The sequence below is a fragment of the Choloepus didactylus genome, chromosome 22 (assembly GCF_015220235.1).
Source record: "Choloepus didactylus isolate mChoDid1 chromosome 22, mChoDid1.pri, whole genome shotgun sequence".
Lineage (NCBI taxonomy): Eukaryota > Metazoa > Chordata > Mammalia > Pilosa > Megalonychidae > Choloepus > Choloepus didactylus.
Genome location: NC_051328.1, coordinates 30,483,017 through 30,502,670, shown reverse-complemented (window position 1 = coordinate 30,502,670; position 19,654 = coordinate 30,483,017). Strand labels below are relative to the sequence as shown.

Genomic DNA, 19,654 nt, shown 5'->3' with positions numbered 1-19,654 from the left:
GTAAACTAATCAAGGCCCATGCTGAATGGGCAGGGCCACGCCTCCATGGAAATTATCCAATGAAAGATCTCACCCACGGTTGAGTGATCACATCTCCATGGAAATATCCAATCAAAAATCTGCAACCCAGTCAACACCAATATGTTTCCAGCCCACACAAAATTTCATCAAAGATAATGACATTTTGGGGGACATAATACATTCAAACCAGCCCAAGGGGTATATGGGGAAAAATATACCTATGGCAAACTATGTACTACAGTTAATAGTATTTTAGTATTAATTCATCAACAGTAACAAAATGCAATTGTATCAATACTATGAGTCAGTAATGGAGGGGGGGTGATTAGGGGTATGGGAGGAATTGAGTTTTCTTTTTTTTTTCTTATTTCTTTTCTGAAGTGATGAAAATATTCTAAAAATTGAAAAAATTAATTGTGATGGATGCACAGTTGTATGATGGTACTGTGGGCAACTGATTGTACACTTTGGATCTTTGGATAATTTTATGGTATGTAAAACAATCTCAATAAAATTAAATTTAAAAAAATGAGCACTTAGGGGGCAGGGAAAGATGGTGGCATAGAGAGATGTGGAATTTAGTTAGTCCTCTAGATCAACTAGTAAGTAGCCAGGAACAACTAGTAAATAGTCTGGAACAATTGTTGGGGGACATCCATGACTGTACACACATCCTACACCAGCCTGGAGTGGGTGGAACAGCTGAGACTGCAGCATAGAACTGTAAGTAAAGTTCCCCAAATTGCAGAGCTGGTGCCCCCCCCCCCCCCGCCCCCCGCCACTGGCATGGCAGGCTGAGTTACAAAACTTCACTGTGGGAAAAAGAAACAGGCTACCTGGAGCAAGGGAAAGTAACTTAACCAAACTCCATCTGCAGATTTAATTAACAAATTTGGACTACTGAATACAAGCCAAGCACAGATAAACCCGGAGCAAGTGGGAAAGGAACCCTCAGGTTGATCCCAGCAGAGAGGAGATGGGAGTGATAGAAAAAAATAAAAATAAAAACAGAGGCTTTTGGAGATGGCTGAGCTCAGAATACTGGAAAACAGCTGTGTCCCAAGAAAAAGGGCATAGAAAACCGGGTACCAACACCAGTCTACAGGGGGTTGGGAACTGGCTCGGAAAGGGGGCCTTCTCTTTTTCCTTTTTTTTTTTTTCCTCCAATTCCAAGTAGCTCATTAGTGAAAGCCTCAGGCATTTTCAGTTGTCAGTGTTGACCCAGGCAGGGGTGTAGTTAAGAGACAAAGCAGGAATTAAAGTTGTACAAGATAACTCTCTAAAGGGTGTATCTTCCGTAAAAAAAAATGGGTGTGGGGCCCAGCTCAAGTGGCTGCCCTCCCTCAGAGAATTCAGACCCCAGGGCTTGGATGGGTGGGGTGGGGAGAAACCAGAAACAACTTAAGCTTGGCTTCTGACACACTTGGCCTCTGTCCAGGACAGGGGCCACACCTCTTTACACCAGTGGGGAGCTGTGGGCTAACAAGGATAGGAAAAGCACAGAGTCTAGAGGCCTCAAAGGAAAGTCTGACAACCTTCTGGGTCTCACTCTCAGGGAAACCTGATACTGAATACAACCTCCTCCTGAGACCTGGGTCTGTCTGGTCTGGAAAAATCTGATTGGAGTAACCAAGAAAACCAGATGCCTAGACAACAAAAAAATTACGTGTCACTGTAGGAAAAATGAAGATATGGCCTAGTCAAAGGAACAAACTTACACTTCAACTGAGATACAGGAATTGAAACAACTAATCAAACAAATATCCTAAATCAATTCAAAAGTCAAATCAACGCATTAAGGGAAGATATGGCAAAAGAGACGAAGGATATAAAGAAGACATTGGAAAAATACAAAGAACTTGAAAGTTTGAAAGAACAATTGGCAGAACTTACAGGAATGAAAGGCACAATAGAAGAGTTGAAAAACACAATGGAGACACACAACAGGAGATTTGAAGAGGCAGAAGAAGGGATTCATGAAATGAAGGACAGGACAGCTGAAATAAGGAAAAAGATTGGAAAAATATGAGCAGGGTCTCGAGGATGAATGACAGCATGAAGCTCATGAATATTTGTGCCATGGGTGTCCCAAAAGGAGAGAAGGGAAAAGGGGCAGGAAGAATAATGGAGAAAATAATCACAGAAAGTTTTCCATCTACTATGAAAGACATAAAATTACAGATCCAAGAAGTGCAGCTTATCCCAAACAGAATAAATCCAAGTAGACTGACTCCTAGACACTTAATAATCAGATTATCAGATGTCAAAGACAGAGAATTATGAAAGCAGTAAATGAAAAGTGATCCGTCACATACAAAGGAAGCTTGATAAGACTATATGTGGATTTCTCAGTAGAAACCATGGAGGTGAGAAGGCAATGGCATGATATATTTAAGATACTGAAAGAGAAAAACTGCCAACCGAGAATTCTATATCTGGCAAAACTGTCCTTCAAAAACTAGGAAGAGCTTAAAACATTTTAGAGTAACAGATACTGAGAGAGTTTGTGAACAAGATACCTGCTTTACAAGAAATACTAAAAGGAGCACTACAGACAGATGGGAAAAGACAGGAGAGAGGGGTCTGGACAAGGGTGTAGAAATGAACACTATCAGTAAGGGTAAAAAGAGAAGAAAAAATAAAAATATCTAATTTCTGTGTGTCCTGGCTTAGCTATCCCAGGGCATTTTTTTTCTCTGCTGTCTGAGAGCTCTCTTTAAAGAACTCCAGTAAACTAATCAAGACCTCCCATGATTGGGGGTGGTCAAATCTTCATGGAAATATTCAATCAAGAGGTCATACCCTAATCAAAAAGATTAATCAATCTGCCTCCACAAAACTGAATTAAAGAATATGGCATTTTCTGGGGGACATAATATATACAAACTGGCACACACATCCTTTCTAAAATTTATTTTCAAGTATTTTCTTCTTGGAATGCCATTGAAAATGGTTTTGTTTTATTTAATCTTATTTTTGGATTGTTTATTGCTAATGTTTAGGAATAAATTAATTTTTGCATAATCATGTCTCACAGCCTTGCTGAATTCATTTATTAACAATGATAGTTTTTTGTGGAGGATTTTCTAAATACAAGATCATATCATTTATGAATAATAATATAATCTTCTTGTATTTTGGAAAAATTAGTGAAGAACTGGTGTTAATTCTTCTTTAAATGTTTGGTAGAGTTCACCAGAGTAGCCACCTGGGCCTGGGCTTTTTCTTTCTGGGAAGTTTTTGATTACTAATTCAATCTCTTTACTTGTTATAGGTCTTCAGATTTGGTTTTTCTTGAATCAGTATAGTTTGCGTCTTTCTAGGAATTTGTCCCTTTCATCAAGGTTACCTTATTTGTTGGCATACACTTGTTCATAATATTCCTTTATGATCCTTTTTGTGCAAGGTCAGTGGTAATATCCTTTCATTCCTGATTTTACTAATTTGAATTTTCTCTCTTTTTTCTTGGTTAATCTAACTTAAAGGTGACCAATTTTGTTGGTCTTTTCAAAGAACCAATTTTAGTTTCAGGTATTATCTCTATTGTCTTCCTTCTTCCTTCCTTCCTTCCTTCCTTCCTTCCTTCCCTCCTTCTCTCCTTCCTTCCCTCCTTCCTTCCCTCCTTCCTCTCCTCCTTCCTTCCTTCCTTTCTTCCTTCCTTCCTCTCTTTCTTTCCTCCCTTTCCTTCCTCCCTTTTCTTCCTCTCTTTCCTCTCTTTCCTTTCTTTCTTGCTGTTATAAAGAGGGTTTATTTCGTTACACAGTTACCATCTTAAGGCCATAAAGTGTCCAAGGTAATGCATTAATAATTGGGTACCTTCACTGGAGGATGGCGAATGGCATCTGGAAAACTTGTGAGCTGGGAAGGCATGGGGCTGGCGTCTGTTCCAAGTTCTTATTTCAAAATGGCTTTCTCCCTGGACATTCCTCTCTAGGCCACAGCTCCTCTTCAAAATGTCACTCTTGGTTGCTCTTGGGGCATCCTCTCTTAGCTTCTCTGGAGCAAGAGTCTGCTTTCAACAGCTGTCTTCAAACTGTCTCTCATCTACAGCTCCTCTCTCAGCTTCTTTGCATCTTCAAAGTGTCCCTCTTGGCTGTGGCAAACTGCTCCTTCTGTCTGAGCTCTTATATAGTGCTCCAGTAATCAAGACCCACACTGAATGGGTGGGGCCATGCCTCCATGGAAATGATCTCATCAGAGTTATCACCTACTTCAATGGGTCACATCTCCATGGAACACTCAAATTACAATCTAATCAACACTGATATGTCTGCCCACACAAGATTACATCAAAGAATATGGCATTTTCTGGGGGACATAATACATTCAAACCAGCACATTCCACCCCCTGGACCCCAGGAAAACATATTCTTTCCAAATACAAAATACATTCATACATAACAATATCACAGAAACTTAAATCATTTCAGTAACAATAGTTAAATACAATATCCCATCAAAATCAATTATAGGCATGGTTGGTCCTAAGTCATAATTCTCCTTTAGCTGTGGATCTGTGAACTTAGAACAAGTTATGTTCTTCCAATATACAAAGGAGGGACATTCATAGGATAAACATTCCCATTGCCATAAGGAGAAACAGTAAGGAAAACAGAGTTAACAGGACCAAAACAGTTCCTAAAGGCAACAGGACAAACTCCATTAGATTTCAAAGTCTGAGAGTCATTTACAGAATGATCTTGCATCCTTGGGGCTTGAGAGAGCGGGAGTCTAACCCTTCCTAAGGGCCTTTGTGGCAGGCTTTTCCTCTCCAAACGCTGGGGTGAGTTCTCCAACATATCCACACTTGGGGAGACCACCTTCTCGGCTCCACCCTCCTCAAACATTGGGGCAGCACCTGGATTCCCTTCCATCTCCAGGGCACACACTCAACCCCTTCAGAACAGTGGGGTGGCAGCCAGTCTCTCCCCAATTCCCTGGGAATGTGCTCCACTCTCTTTGTCGCCTGGGGTGGCAAATCTCTTCTGGTGCATTGAAGTGGGAGGCCCACCCTTGACCTCCGGGGCAAACTCACCCTTTCCATGCATGTGGGCCACTCCACTCTCCCAGCCCATGGCCTCTTGACTACTGACCTCAACCTCCATGGCTCTGTCTTTGAAGAAATTTTTCCTTCAATTTGTTCCTTGTCTGTCCTCTTCAGTCCAGACCAGCAGTGGCTCCGTCTATAAAGATCTTGCAAAAATTCTGTTGGCTTCGCATGAAGCACACAGGGGTCAAAGCCATCAGACAATAGGACTTTCCACAAATCCTTTCTGTTTAACTCCTTCTCCAATCTTGGCTTGTACTGAAATGGCGGCTAGGTTCCATGTTTGGTTACATCCTCACGTTGGGCTGTAACTTCTAGGGTTTCACCCCTTGGAAGACCAGAGTTTTTCAGGTCATCAGTTTCTGGTTTATTTGAAATCACGAGTTCATTTCTCAGCTTATCTCTGTCCTCTCACATTTTACTATAAGCTGCAAGTAAAAGCCAGCTACTACTTCTATATTTTGCTTGGAGATCTCATCAGCTAAATATTCCAGGTCGTTGCTTTCAAATTCTGCCTTCCATCCAACACCAGGACTCAATTTTGCCAAATTCTCTGCCACTTTAAAACAAGGATCTCCTTCTAGTTCGCAACAACACATTCATCATGTCTGCTCAAGGCCTCATGGGAAGTATCTTTAGAGTCCATATTTCCACAAAAAGTCTCTTCAAAGCAGTTTAGGCCTTTTCTATCAAGCTCCTCACAATTCTTCCAGAATCTTCCCCTTATCCATTTAAAAAGCCATTCCAAAATGTTTGGCATTTGCAAACACAGCAGCCCTCCACTTCTCTGGTACCAAAATCTGTTCTAGTTTGCTAATGCTGCCAGAATGCAAAATGGATTGGCTTTTATAAAGGGGGTTTATTTCGTTACACAGTTACTGTCTTAAGATCATAAAGTGTCCAAGGTAACGCATCAACAGTCGGGTACCTTCACTGGAGGATGGCTAATGGTGTCCGGAAAACCTCTGTTAGCTGGGAAGGCACGTGGCTGGCATCTGCCCCAAGTTCTGGTTTCAAAATGGCTTTCTCCCAGGACATTCCTCTGTAGGCCACAGCTCCTGTTAAAAATGTCTCTCTTAGTTGCTCTTGGGGCATCATCTCTTAGCTTCTCTGGAGCAAGAGTCTGCTTTCAACAGCTGTCTTCAAACTGTCTCTCATCTGCAGCTCCTCTCTCAGCTTCTGTGCATCTTCAAAGTATCCCTCTTGGCTGTGGCCTCTATTGTTTTTCTATTCTCTATTTCATTTATTTCCACTCTTACTCTTTCCTTCCTTCTGCTTTCTTTGTATTTAGAATGCTCTTTTTCTAGTTTCCTAAGGTAGAAAGTTGGTTTGTTAATTTGTGATACTTTCTTTCTTTATGTAGGCATTTACAGTTGTAAGTTTCCTTCTATATTTCTTCAGCTGCATCCTAGAAGTCATGGTGTATTGTGTCTTCATTTTCATCCATTTCAGCGTACTTTCTCATTTCCCTTGAAGTTTATTCTTTGGCCTATTGATTATTTAGGAGTGTGTTAATTTCCACATATATGTGTGTATCTCAGATTTCCCTCTGTTATAGATTTCTAATTTCCATTCTGTTTTGGCTGGAGAACATACTTTGTATGATTTCAATTCTTTTATATTTATTGATAGTTGTTTTTGTTTAATTAAATTCAGTTTTATTGAAATATATTCACATACCATATAATCATCCATGGTGTACAATCAGCTGTTCACAGTACCATCATATAGTTATGCATTCATCACCCCAATTCATTTTTGAACATTTTCCTTACATCAGAAAGAATCAGAATAAGAATAAAAAATAAAAGTATAAAAGAACACCCAAATCACCCCCCCATTCCACCCTATTTTTCATTTAGTTTCTGTCCCTGTTTTTCTACTCATCTAGTCATACACTAGATAAAGGGAGCATGATCCACAAGGTTTTCACAATCACACTGTCACTCCTTGTAAACGACATTGTAATACAATCGTCTTCAAGAGTCAAGGCTACTGGGTTGGAGTTTGGTAGTTTCAGGTATTTACTTCTAGCTCTTCCAATACATTAAAACCTAAAAAGTGTTATCTATATAGTGCATAAGAATGTCCACCAGAGTGACCTCTCGACTCCCTTTGAAATCTCTCAGTCACTGAAACTTTATTTCATTTCATTTTGCATCCCTCTTTTGGTTAAGAAGATGTTCTCAATCCCATGATGCCAGGTCCAGGTTCATCCCTGAGAGTTATATCCTGCATTGCAAGGGAGATTTATACCCCTGGGAGTCAGGTCCCATGTAGCGGGGAGGACAGTGAGTTCACCTTCCAGCTTGGCTTAGCTAGGGAGAGAGGGCCACATCTGAGCAACAAAGAGGTACTCGGGGAGACTCTTAGGCACAATTATATTGATAGTTGTTTTATTGCCTAATATATGGCCTGTCCTCAAGAGTGTCATGTGTACTTGAGAAAAGCATGTATTTTGCTGTTGTTGGGTGGAGTGTTCTATAAATGTGTTAGGTCTAATTGGTTTACAGTGTTGTTCAAGTCTCCCATTTGTTTGTTGATCCACTGCCTACTTACTCTATCCATTATCAAAAGTGGGGTATTGAAGTTTCAAACTATTATTGCTGAATTGTCTATTTCTCTCTTCAGTTATGTCAGTTTTTGTTTCATATATTTTGGGTCTTTGTTGTTAGCTGCATATAAGTTTATAATTATTATTGCTTTTTGATGGATTGACTCTTATTGCTGAAAAGTCTTTGTCTCTAGTAATAAATTTTGTCTGAAAGTTTATTTTGTCTTATATTAGTATAACCACACCAGCTCTTTTTTGATTATTTGCATGGTTTATCTTTTTCCATCCTTTTACTTTCAACCTATGTGTGTGTATTTGAATCTAAAGTATGTCTCTTATAGACAGCATATGGTTTGATCATGCTTTTTTATAGAAATTCATTCTGCTTTTAATTGGAGTGTTTCATACATACATTACATTCCTATTGTTGCTGTAGTAAATTACAGCAAAGGTAGTGGCTTAAAACAACAAAAATTTATTGCCTTTTTTGGAGGCAGAAGTCTGAAATCAGGTTCACTGGGCTGACGTCCAAAGTGTCAGCAGGGCTGGTTCCTTCTGGAGGTTCTAGGGGGAAGTCAATTTCCTTGCTTTTTTCAGCTTCTAGTGGCCATCTCTGTTTTTTCCTTCAGGCCCCATTCTCCATCTTTAAAGTGCATCACTCCAATTTCTCTTCCATCATCAGTCACCTTCTCTGACTGACTCCTCCTGTGTCCCTACTATAAAGACCACTGTGATTATATTGGGCCCACCCAGATAATCCAGAATAGTCTCCCCATGTCAAGATCCTTAACTTTATCCTATGTGCAAAGTCTGCTTTGTAATACAAGCTAACAGACATGGGTTCCAGGGATTAGGACGTGGACATATTTGGGACATTATTATTCAGCTACCACAGTCCATCCTCTGGTCCTAAATATTCATGTACATCACACATACTAAATACATTTACCCAATCCAACATACCACAAAGTCTCAACCCATTACAGCACCACATCCAAAATCTCATCTAAATGTTATTAGTTCAAAAGTCAGATTTCATCGTTTATTGCATGTAAATCAGGTATAGGGAAGATTTGGGTATGATCCATTCTTTGACAAAATTTTTCTTCGTCTGTGGACCTGGGTAACTAGAAAACAAGTTATCTTCTTTCACAGTACAATTGTCCCTTTTCCTGTGCTGGAATGAGTTTTGGTTTTGGAGTAACAGGTAAACACTAAATTGTAGACTGTGTACGTGTTTTAGGAAGGCATTTAGGCTGAGGGCTTCTTTTTTAAATTTTTTTTTATTATTGTTTAAATGGAGAACAAAATTGCCTACATGAATGTAGTTTGTATTTTTTTTAACACAACTTTATTCACACACCACACTATCCCTCCGAAGTATACAATCAGTGACTCTCAGTATAATCACAGAGCTGTGCTTACATCACCACAAACATAGCTTCAAAAAGAAAAACCCCATGGCCCTTACACCCCCCTATTATTGACACTTAGTATTGGTATGATACCTTTGTTAAAACTGATGAAAGAGCATTAAGATATTATTTTTAACTGTAGTCTATAGTTTGCATTAGGTGCATTTTCCCCATATTCCATCCTATTTTTAACAACTTGTAGCTGTGACATGTTTGTTCTAATTTGTGGAAGAACATTCTTTTATTTATACCATTAACCACTTTCTTCATTCACAATAGGGTTCACTGTTATACAGCCCCATGTTTCATCCTCTACCTTTCCTTCTAGTGACATACATGACCCTCAACTTCTCCTATCGACCATCATCATGCACACAATTCAGTGCTGTTACTTACACATGCAATAATGTGCTACCATCACCTCTATCCATTTCCAAACATTTACAATTAACATTATTTAAAACTGCACAAGTTAAGCATCAGTTCCCCATTCTCTATCCTCATTCTATCATTCTATCTTCTGGTAACTTATATTCTAGTTACTAATTCCATGAATTTGCTCATTTTATTTAGTTCGTATTGCTGAGATCATACCATATTTGTCCTTTTATGTCTGCCTTGTTTCACTCAACATAATGTCCTCATAGTTCATCCATGTTGTCACATGCATCAAGACTTTATTCCTTCTTACAGCTGAATAATATTCCATCATGTGTATATATATTTTGTTTCTCCATTCATCGGTTGATGGACACATGGGTTGCTTCCATCTTTTGGCAATTGTGAATGATGCCTCTATGGACATTGGTGTGCAAATGTCTGTTTGCATCCCTGCTTTCAGTTCTTCTAGGTATGTACCTAGTAGCGGGATTGCTGGATCATATGGCACCTCTATACTTGGCTTCCTGAGGGATCGCCAAACTGCCTTCCGCAGTGGCTGCACTATTTTACATTCCCATCAGCAGTGAATAAGTGTTCCTGTTTCTCCACATCCTCTCCAATACTTGTAGTTTTCTGTTTTTTCAATAGTGGCTTTTCTAGTAGGTGTGAAATCATGTCTCATTGTAATTTTGATTTGCATTTCCTTAATAGCAAATGAAGTTAAACATCCTTTCATGTGCTTTTTTTTTTAAATTTTGTTTTGAAATAAATTCAAAGTTATAGGAATAGTTGCAAAAACATTACAAACCCCATACACAGAACTCCAGCATACCCTGACCCCCGTCCCCCGATACCCCGATCCACCAACTTTAACATGCTGTTACACCACCATTTCTCTTTCCCTCCCCACCTCTCCCTCCCTATCATCCATCATCTATTGCTCTGTCTTCCGAACATATGAGAGCAAGCTGCACACATCCTTTAACAAACACTGTAATTCACATATACATTTCCCATGAACAAGAACATTCTTTTATGAAATCCCATTAAGTGCAGCTAAGAAGTTCAAGAAATTCAACATTAATACAAAGCTTACATTCTATATTTCCTTTTTTTTTTTTTTCCTTATATCTCAACTGTGTCCCTTTGAGCCTCCTTTCCTCCATCCTCAGATCCCATCCAGGATCATCCTTGGCATTCAATTGTCATCTATTTAGACTGTCTTTTTTTTTTTTCAATTGTGGAAACATATATACAGCCTAAATCTTCCCATTCCACCCCCTCCCTAGCACTCCATTAGTGGGATTAATCACATTTAGAATGTTGTAATGCTATCACCTTCCCACCATCCATTACTAGAAATTTCCCTTCACCTCAAACAGTAACCCTACACTCATTTCTTAACTCCCCATTGCCCCTTCCCCCACTTCTCATAACCCATACTCTACTTTTCATCTCTATGGTCATATTCTCTGATAATTTCTTTGTGTTTACTGTGGGGCTTAAAATTAACCTCTTAAATCCATAACAATCTTGTTTTTCTTTTATACCAACTTAACTTCAATAGGACACGTAAACTATGTTCCTATATTCCTCCATTCCCCCGCCTTTATATAGTTCTTATCAAAAATTACATATTTTACATTGAGTCCAAAACCACTGATTTGTCATTAGAGTTTGTGTATTTTATATCATGTAGGAAGTAAATAGTGGAGTTACAAATCAAAAATTATTGACTTCTATTTGTATTCCATTGTGGTCAGAGAATGTGCTTTGAATATATTCAATTTTTTTTTTTTTAATTTATTGAGACTTGTTTTATGTCCCAGCATATGGTCCATTCTGGAGAAAGACCCATGATCACTAGAGAAAAATGTGTGTCTTGGTTATCTGGGATGTAAGGTTCTATATATGTCTGTTAAAATTCTCTATATCTCTTTCTCCTTTCTTTGTTTCTCTGTCGGTAGGGCTCCCTTTAGTATCTGAAGTGGCAGGGCTTTTATTGGCAAAATCTCTCAGCATTTGTTTGTCTGTGAAAAATTTAAGCTCTCCCTCAAATTTGAAGGAGAGTTTTGCTGGATAAAGTATTCTTGGTTGGAAATTTTTCTCTCAGAATTTTAAATATGTCATGCCACTGCCTTCTCGCCTCCATGGTGGCCGCTGAGTAGTTACTACTTAGTCTTATGTTGTTTCCTTTGTATGTGGTGAATTGCTTTTCTCTTGCTGCTTTCAGAACTTGCTCCTTTTCTTCAGTATATGACAGTCTGATCAGAATATGTCTCAGAGTGGGTTTATTTGGATTTATTCTATTTGGAGTTCGCTGGGCATTTATGCTTTGTGCATTTATATTGTATAGAAGGTGTGGGAAGTTTTCCCCACCAATTTCTTTGAATACTCTTTCTAGACCTTTACCATTCTCTTCCCCTTCTGGGACACCAATGAGTCTTAAATTTGGACGTTTTATCTGTCGTATCCCTGAGATCCATTTCGATTTTTTCAGTTTTTCTCTCCATTCTTTCTTTTGTTCTTTCATTTTCTGTTCTGTGGACTTCTAGGATGCTGAGTCATTGTTCAGCTTCCTCTAATCTTGTATTAAGAATATCCAGAGTCTTTTTAATTTGGCCAGCAGTTTCTTTTATTTCCATAAGATCTTCTATTTTTTATTTACTCTTGCAATTTCTTCTTTATGCTCTTCTAGGGTTTTCTTTATGTCCTTTATATCCTGTGCCATGTTCTTCTTCATGTCCTTTATATCCTGTGCCATGCTCTCATTCTTTGATTGTAGTCCTTTGATTAATTGCGCCAAGTACTGTGTCTCTTCTGATATTTTGATTTGGGTGTTTGGGATTGGGTTCTGCATATCGTCTGGTTTTATCAAATGCTTTAAGATTTTCTGTTGTTTTTGGCCTCTTGGCATTTGCTTTGCTTGATAGCTGTGATCTTCCAGGACCTCTGCTGCGGGGAGGCTGTGTTATGTCACAAGTACGCACCGTTCCTCAAGGGAAGCCCTGGGCTGCCGGGCTGTGCAGGGACGCTCGCAGCCTGATGTAAAGATGGCTGAATGGGGCGTCTCCACCACCCCCCCTTTTCACACAGCTCTGCCTTCCCAGCTCTGAGACAACCAGCTGTGTATGCACCCAAGGCCACTGTCCACGGCTGATATTGTGGTGTGTGTGCAGTGCCATGGGATACGCTCCCCATCACACTGGGTTTCCTGGCATGGCTCTGAGCTGTGGGCACAGCCCCAGGGCAGGAGTGTCTCCAGCCCGCCAGGGAGTCGGCTGCAAGCAGTGTGGTTTCTCTCTCCTTTTGGCTCTCTCCTTTGGCCCCCAAGCCTGAGGGAATCAGCAGCGGTCTATCCTCCATGCCAGACATTGAGAGATTGGCACAGCCCATTCCTGCCATGCTTCACTGCATGGTTCTCACCATCGCAACTGCAGCCGCTCCTGGGTTTCCCTTTTTTTTTTCCCCAAAAGAACTAGTCCACCTCCAAACACCAACCCCTGGTTTCCCCACACCACAGCGCGGCCGTGGGAATTTCAGCCGGCTTACTAACTCATTTCAGAATGCAGACTCCCGGCTTCACCAAGTGCACGGCCCCTGTGGCTTCAGCAGACCTTGTCCAGCTGGTGCATCGCTGAAACTGGTATTCTGGGTCACTTTCTGGCTTTTATCTAGCATTTTTCATGGAGGTGTTTCCCTGCCCTGTCTCACCTAGCTGCCATCTTAGTGTCTCTCCTTCATGTGCTTTTTATCCATTTGTATTTCCTCTTCGGAAAAATGTCTATTTATGTCTTTTGCCTATTTTTTAATTGGTTTGTTTGTCTTTTTCTTGTTGAATTATAGGATTTCTTTATATATTTTGGATATTAAACCCTTATCAGATATGTGGTTTCCAAATATGGGCTTCTCACATTTTGTACTCTATTAGTCATGCAGATTGGAGAGTGTACATCCACTCTGAAACAGCTGCAACTCATAAATCCCTAAATTTCAGGTTTGTGTACAATAAGTGATCTAGGGAAGCCAGATAAATCCCGCTAAAACATTATTGGATTAGAACTGTTCTTGTTATCTTCCTGCTAGTAAATATCATTGGCCTGTTTGCAAGGTGGTCTCTTTAGGGTCGATTCTAACTTAGGTGTCCAGGGGAGGGAGGGAAAGAGTTGTAGACCCATAGTTATCACTTTACTTCCCGGGTAGGAATGTTTACTTCTTGGAATTTTGTTGGCAAGGAAACTTATCTTGCAATATGCTTATTTATTTGCTTAAGTAAAACTGATATACAAAGTGTGTAGTCTTTCCACTATGGTTGGAAAGAAAAAATTAGCTTGTAAAACTCTGTCTCACCAAGGTAAGCAACATTTGCAATCTACACCTTAGAATATAGTCGAGGCAAAAATCTGAGGTTATATGATACTTGTTTTCTTTGTGAAATAATCAGCATATGGGGTTAGGACATACACAGACTTTAATGCATGCCTCTTGGTGGTGAGTTCTTTTGCTTCTCTTCTGTCTAAAAGTAGCTTTAAAAAAACTATTATATGTACAGGAATGTGCATATATCATAAATGCACAGCTCTGTGAATTTTCACAAACTGTTCACACCTGTGTTGGTTAGTTATTGATATAATAATGTTACATAATAAACAACCACAAACGCTCACAGGCATGCAAGAATAAGCTGTTTTAGGTCACAGGTCTGCGAGTTGGCTGCAGGTGATCTGCTCTAACAGATGGCTCAGTCCATTCGGGACAGGGCAGCTGCAGTGACTCCACACAGCAGGCTTGTCATCCTCCTCTGACCAGTGGTGCTGGAGGCCACTGTTTTCTCATGGCAGCGGCAAAAGAGCAAGAGGGCAACCCAACAGCACAAATGCTTTTTAAACTTCTGGCTATAATTCGCTGAGATCTAGCTAAGAGGAAATTGAGTTGAGATTTGATTAATTTGGGTTTAACGGGATATATTTAACTAGTTCACTGCGTGGTTCTCACTGCTGTGTGTGGTTAAGTAATTGCTAGGTATCCTGGTGAAGGAATGGCATCCAGGAACATTCTTATCCTCAACTATGCCAGATCACCAGATGTTGTGACATTACCAATAACAAGTTGTAGAACAAAAAGAAACTTTAAAAAAATTGATTGGTAATGCTAGAAAGGAGAATGAATCATCTTTCTAGTCTTACTATGGAAAATATTACAAAATGAATCTATGAAGAGGCATTCAAAAAATGTGCACCAAAAATTTGGTGAAAAAGTTTTATAGATGTGTGTTAGGCAAGTGATTAATAAAAATAGTATGTCTGTCTACAACCCAGAACCCAAGAATCTTGAAGATGATTGTATAAAAATTTAGCTTATGAGGGGTCATAATGTGCGGTCGCGGTTACTGCTTCTAGGGGGAGGGGCGGCCGGTAGCTGAGCCCTCAGCTCTCGGGGCTGCTTAAAGGGTACCGGCGGCGGGGGCTCTTTCCCGGAGGCGAGGGCGAGGCGGAGGACGTGGCCGGGTCCTCGGCGAGAGGCGTGCAAGGTGTGGAGGGCGGCGATAAGGACAAGACACTCTTCATCCAGTAGGAGTATGCGCCAAAGAGATTTATTCAGGGGTGATTACAGGTTATATAGGCTGGTAAGAAGGGCAGGGCTGGAAAGGAGGTGAAGTAGCCTTAAATGGCAATACTGAAGGGATAGGGGCTAGGATTGGTTCTGAGAGAACGCCGGAACCGTTGCAGCGGGGCGGGGGTTGTTCTGGCCACGGGCATGCGCGCTGGCGGTGGCAGGAGTGGCCTTGGCACCAGGGAGTGAGTGGGTAAGATAAGGAAGTGGGGAAAGGGCAGTTGGGAGAAAGGCGGTTTCCTCCGGCAAGCCTCCCCTGCCAGTGGCATTTTGGGTGAGGAAAAGGGAGCTGCCTTGACCTCGCTCCCCAGGCTCGGGGGGGCTGCAGAGGGCACTCACGCCCGTACCTACTACCCTCCCCAGGGGGTGATATCAGGTCCCCTGGCCCAGGCCTGGTAAGTCGAGGTACAAGCTCAGTCACCCGCAATAATGTGATTGAGAAAGCCATATGGACCACACTCCCCTTTGTCCAGTGTATGGATGGATGAGTGGAAAAATGGGGGCAAAAAAAAAGGCACCCAATGTTCTTTTTTTACTTTAATTGTTCTTTTTTCACTTTAATTTTATTCTTATTTGTGTGTGTGTGGTAATGAAAATGTTCAAAAATTAATTTTGGTGATGAACACACAAGTATATAATGGTACTGTGAACAAATGAATACGCTTTGTATGACTGCATGGTATGTGAATATATCTCAATAAAAATGAATTAAAAGAATTTTTAAAAATAGTATGTTTGTGTTGCATTTTACAACCTATACAATATCTTTTAACTGATGTTGAATCTCTTTTCATATTTTTATCAGTCATACATGTTTCACCTTCTTTGAAATGCCTGCTAATATTTTTTTGTCCATTTCAAATTAGGAATATTTCTTTTTCCTATTGAGTTATATGAATTACTTAAGTAATCTACATATCCAGTATGTACTCATGGCTTTTTAATATCTATACAGATGCATAGACACATAAAAAATAAAGATGTGTTTGTATATGTGGCTTACTATACATATAAATGTATACTTCTTAGTGAAACCATGGGCCTGTTATCATAACTTCCCCTTTCTCCACCTTTACCACAAGCTGCCTGAAATGGGCAAGAAACAGTTTAGACTGGCCTGAAAAACTCCCCAGCCAGATGCCTGCTGCCAGTTATAACCTCAAGTAACCTGTCCTCAAAGAACCTTGTTCCCCACCCCCGACCCCTTGTGGGGCATGCCCAAGATAATATGCAGCGTATGATCTGGCAAGTAAAACTTCTGCGTGTGCTCCTGCCATGGCGCCTTCACTGTGTATCTTTCCTCACCCATCCAAACCACGTAACAGCCTGCCTAACCCCCACATTGGGGTGACAGATTTGGGTTTACTCCTGTCTCCTTGCCGGCTGACCTTGCAGTAAAACTCTTTCTTTTCTCAGAATTCCAGTGTCACGGCATTGAATTCTGTGTGCATCGGGCAGCAAACCCACTGCTTGGTAACAATTTGGCATCCCAGGCAGGACCATCTGAAGGCTGCCTGCCCGAGGTTCTGTGGCCTTGGTGACCCTCAGTGGGGCCACCTGGACCAGTTTCTGGAGACTCGCCAATCGGGGTCCTCACAGCTACAGACCGGTGCTTCAAACCCTTTGGTGCTTCCTGCTATTTGGAGGGAAAAAACGGTTCCAGGAGCAGAAGTCTTGTGGGTGAGTAACCTCATCTGAGCACCTATTCTCTTGTCAGACACTTGTCTGGTAGGGTTGTGGGCCACAGTCTCACCCTACAGAGTAAGGCCTGCCCTTTGGGGTTTGAGTCCCTGTTTTAGGAGCAGGAAGGATCTGTTACTGGGTCCACGCCCCAAGACTTATGAGAATTTAGCTGTGGAGGTACAAATATTTTTCTGCTCAAGCTTACAAGGTGTCTGAATTAAAGCATCTTAAGGAACCGAGTCCCTGTGACCACGGGAATGGTAATAGTACCCTAACTGCAGTCCTCTGAAATGTATATTAGATAATTGGTCTATGTTCAGTTATGAACTGATGAAGAGGAAGAAAATGATCTTTTGTAACACAGCCTGGCCCCAGTACAGATTAGAATCAGGGGAGCAGTAGCTGGAAAATGGATCCCTTAACTATAGTACTGTATTCCAATTAGATTTGTACTGTAAAAGAGGGGGAAAATGGAACGAGATCCTGTATGTTGAAGCCTTTATGACCTTACATCAAAATAAGAACCTATAAAGGAAATGTAAAATTAAGGTTCAGAGGAAAGGGACTCACTCAGGCAGAGCAGGCTAACCCTGAGTCACTGGGCTCCACTAAATCATCAGTTAAGCCTGTGTTGCCAGATTCCAAACCAGGTGATGATCTGCTCCTACTGCACCTGATACCTCCTTCAGCACCCCCACCACATGCTAGGGAAGCTGAAATAAGACATATAGAGGAACTCACCAATTACCCAGAGGTCACTAATTCAGCCTTACACCCCTCATTGCCTGCTAGTTGAGAAGGAACGGTGTCCCCATTACATACCTGATGGTACTCAGTTAGGCCTGGGGAATGCTCAATCCCAGGCAAGGCAATTTCCACTCAGACAGGTCCCTGCTGGGCTGGATGACAAAGCCCTAGAGGGTTCATATATGTACATTCTCCCTTCCCATTTCTGGTCTATATAATTGGAAAAATAATACAGTTTCCTATTGAGATGACCTTAAAAAGATGGAGAATCTCTTTACTTCCATTTTTGCTACTCATAACCCCACCTGGGCAGAGATTCAGGCCTTCCTGAACACCCTCCTCCCCCCCCAACGAATGCAGGATGGTTTTTGAAAAAGTCCACCAGGATAAAGGTTGAAACTGTTTGTGTTTTAAAACTTCAACTTCCATATGAGACCAAGGGAATAGATACCTATTTGGCACAGGATCTAAATTTTCTAAATGGTACAACTCTACAGTCGATTTGTTCAAACACCACAATTGCATGGAACTTTGAATAGGAAGTGAGATACGGTAGGTTAGTATAGGCTGGAGTGAAATAGTGACACATCCCAGAGTAATTTGGGCAGATAATAAAAAATATATTTACAGCTTCCCCCTCCCCAGCCCCGAGGATCTGGGGGAAGGTGCGGATGTGTTGGACATCCTCACCTGGACTGGTGTTGATGTTGTCACAAACATTGGGACTGGCGGTTTGATGTGCTGAGCCCTCGAGCATGGGACTTGCCCTTATGAAGCTCATTACCACAAAGGAGAGTCTAAACTTGCATATAATTGTGCCTAAGAGTCTTTCCCTGAGTACCTCTTTGTTGCTCAGATGTGGCCCTCTCTCTCTCTAACTGAGCCATCTTGACAGGTGAACTCGCTGCCCTCCCCTCTACGTGGGACCCGACTCCCAGGGGTGTAAATCTCCCTGGCAATGCAGAATATGACTCCCGGGGATGAATGTGGACCCGGCATTGTGGGACTGAGAGTATCTTCTTGACCAAAAGGGGGATGCAAAATGAGACGAAATAGTTTCAGTGGCTGAGAGATTTCAAATGGAGTCGAGAGGTCACTCTGGTGGACATTCTTATGCACTATATAGATAACACCTCTTAGGTTTTAATGTATTGGAATAGCTAGAAGCAAATACCTGAAACTACCAAACTCCAACCCAGCAGTCTGGACTCCTGAAGACAATTATATAATAATGTAGATTACAAGGGGTGACAGTGTGATTGTGAAGACCTTGTGGATCACACCCCCTTTATCTAGTGTATGGATGAGTAGAAAAATGGGGATAAAAACTAAAGGACAAATGGTGTGGGATGGGGGGATGATTTGGGTGTTCTTTTTTCACTTTTATTTTTCATTCTTGTTCTGGTTCTTTCTGATGTAAGGAAAATGTTCAGAGATAGATTGTGGTGATGAACGCATAACTATGTTATCATATTGTGGACAGTGGATTGTATACCATGGGTGATTGTATGGTGTGTGAATGTATTTCAATAAAACTGAATTTAATAAAAAAAAAAAAAAAAAGTCCACCAGGAGACTGAGAGACCACATGAATTGCAACCTAGTAATCCGATTCATACATCAGCAGCATTAGCCATCCCAGGGGCGGAGCTGGGATGGGACTCAAATGAACTCGGGGACTGAGCCAAATTAGACCATTGTAAAGGATGCATCATAGTAGGGATGCAGAAGGGAGTCCCAAGGCCAAAAAGTGTTTAGAAAATAGAGGAGGAACAGCAAGGGCCAGAAGAAAACCCATCCACCTTTCTCGAAAGAGGGTTTGAGGCATACAGGCAATCCACTGACCTGGACCCAGAACACCCGGATAATATGAGACTGGTTAATGTAAACTCCATCAGACAAAGTGCTCCGGACATGAGGAAAAAACTACAAAAACTGGAAGGGAGGTTAGGAATACTTATGTCTCATCCCAGTTGGTTGAGGTTGATTTCAAGGTCTTCAAAAACCAAGACCAGGTCCAGGAAAAGCAACTGAGGCGCCAACCGTGCTGCTAGATGCAGCCATAAGTCACAACCTGCTGGGACTGCAAAGGACCTCAACAAGTGAGGATGGATGACCCTGGGCAAGAGCCCTGGGCCCTTTCCCCCGCTAACCAAGAAGGCCACCACCCTTTAGGGCCACAGCTGTGTGCCT

The 19,654-nt window shown here is 41.3% G+C and overlaps 1 pseudogene; it reads left to right on the top strand.

Moving 5' to 3' along the window:
• LOC119518574 overlaps nucleotides 1–19,654 on the top strand; it is a 77,555-nt pseudogene that overhangs the window by 51,552 nt on the left and 6,349 nt on the right.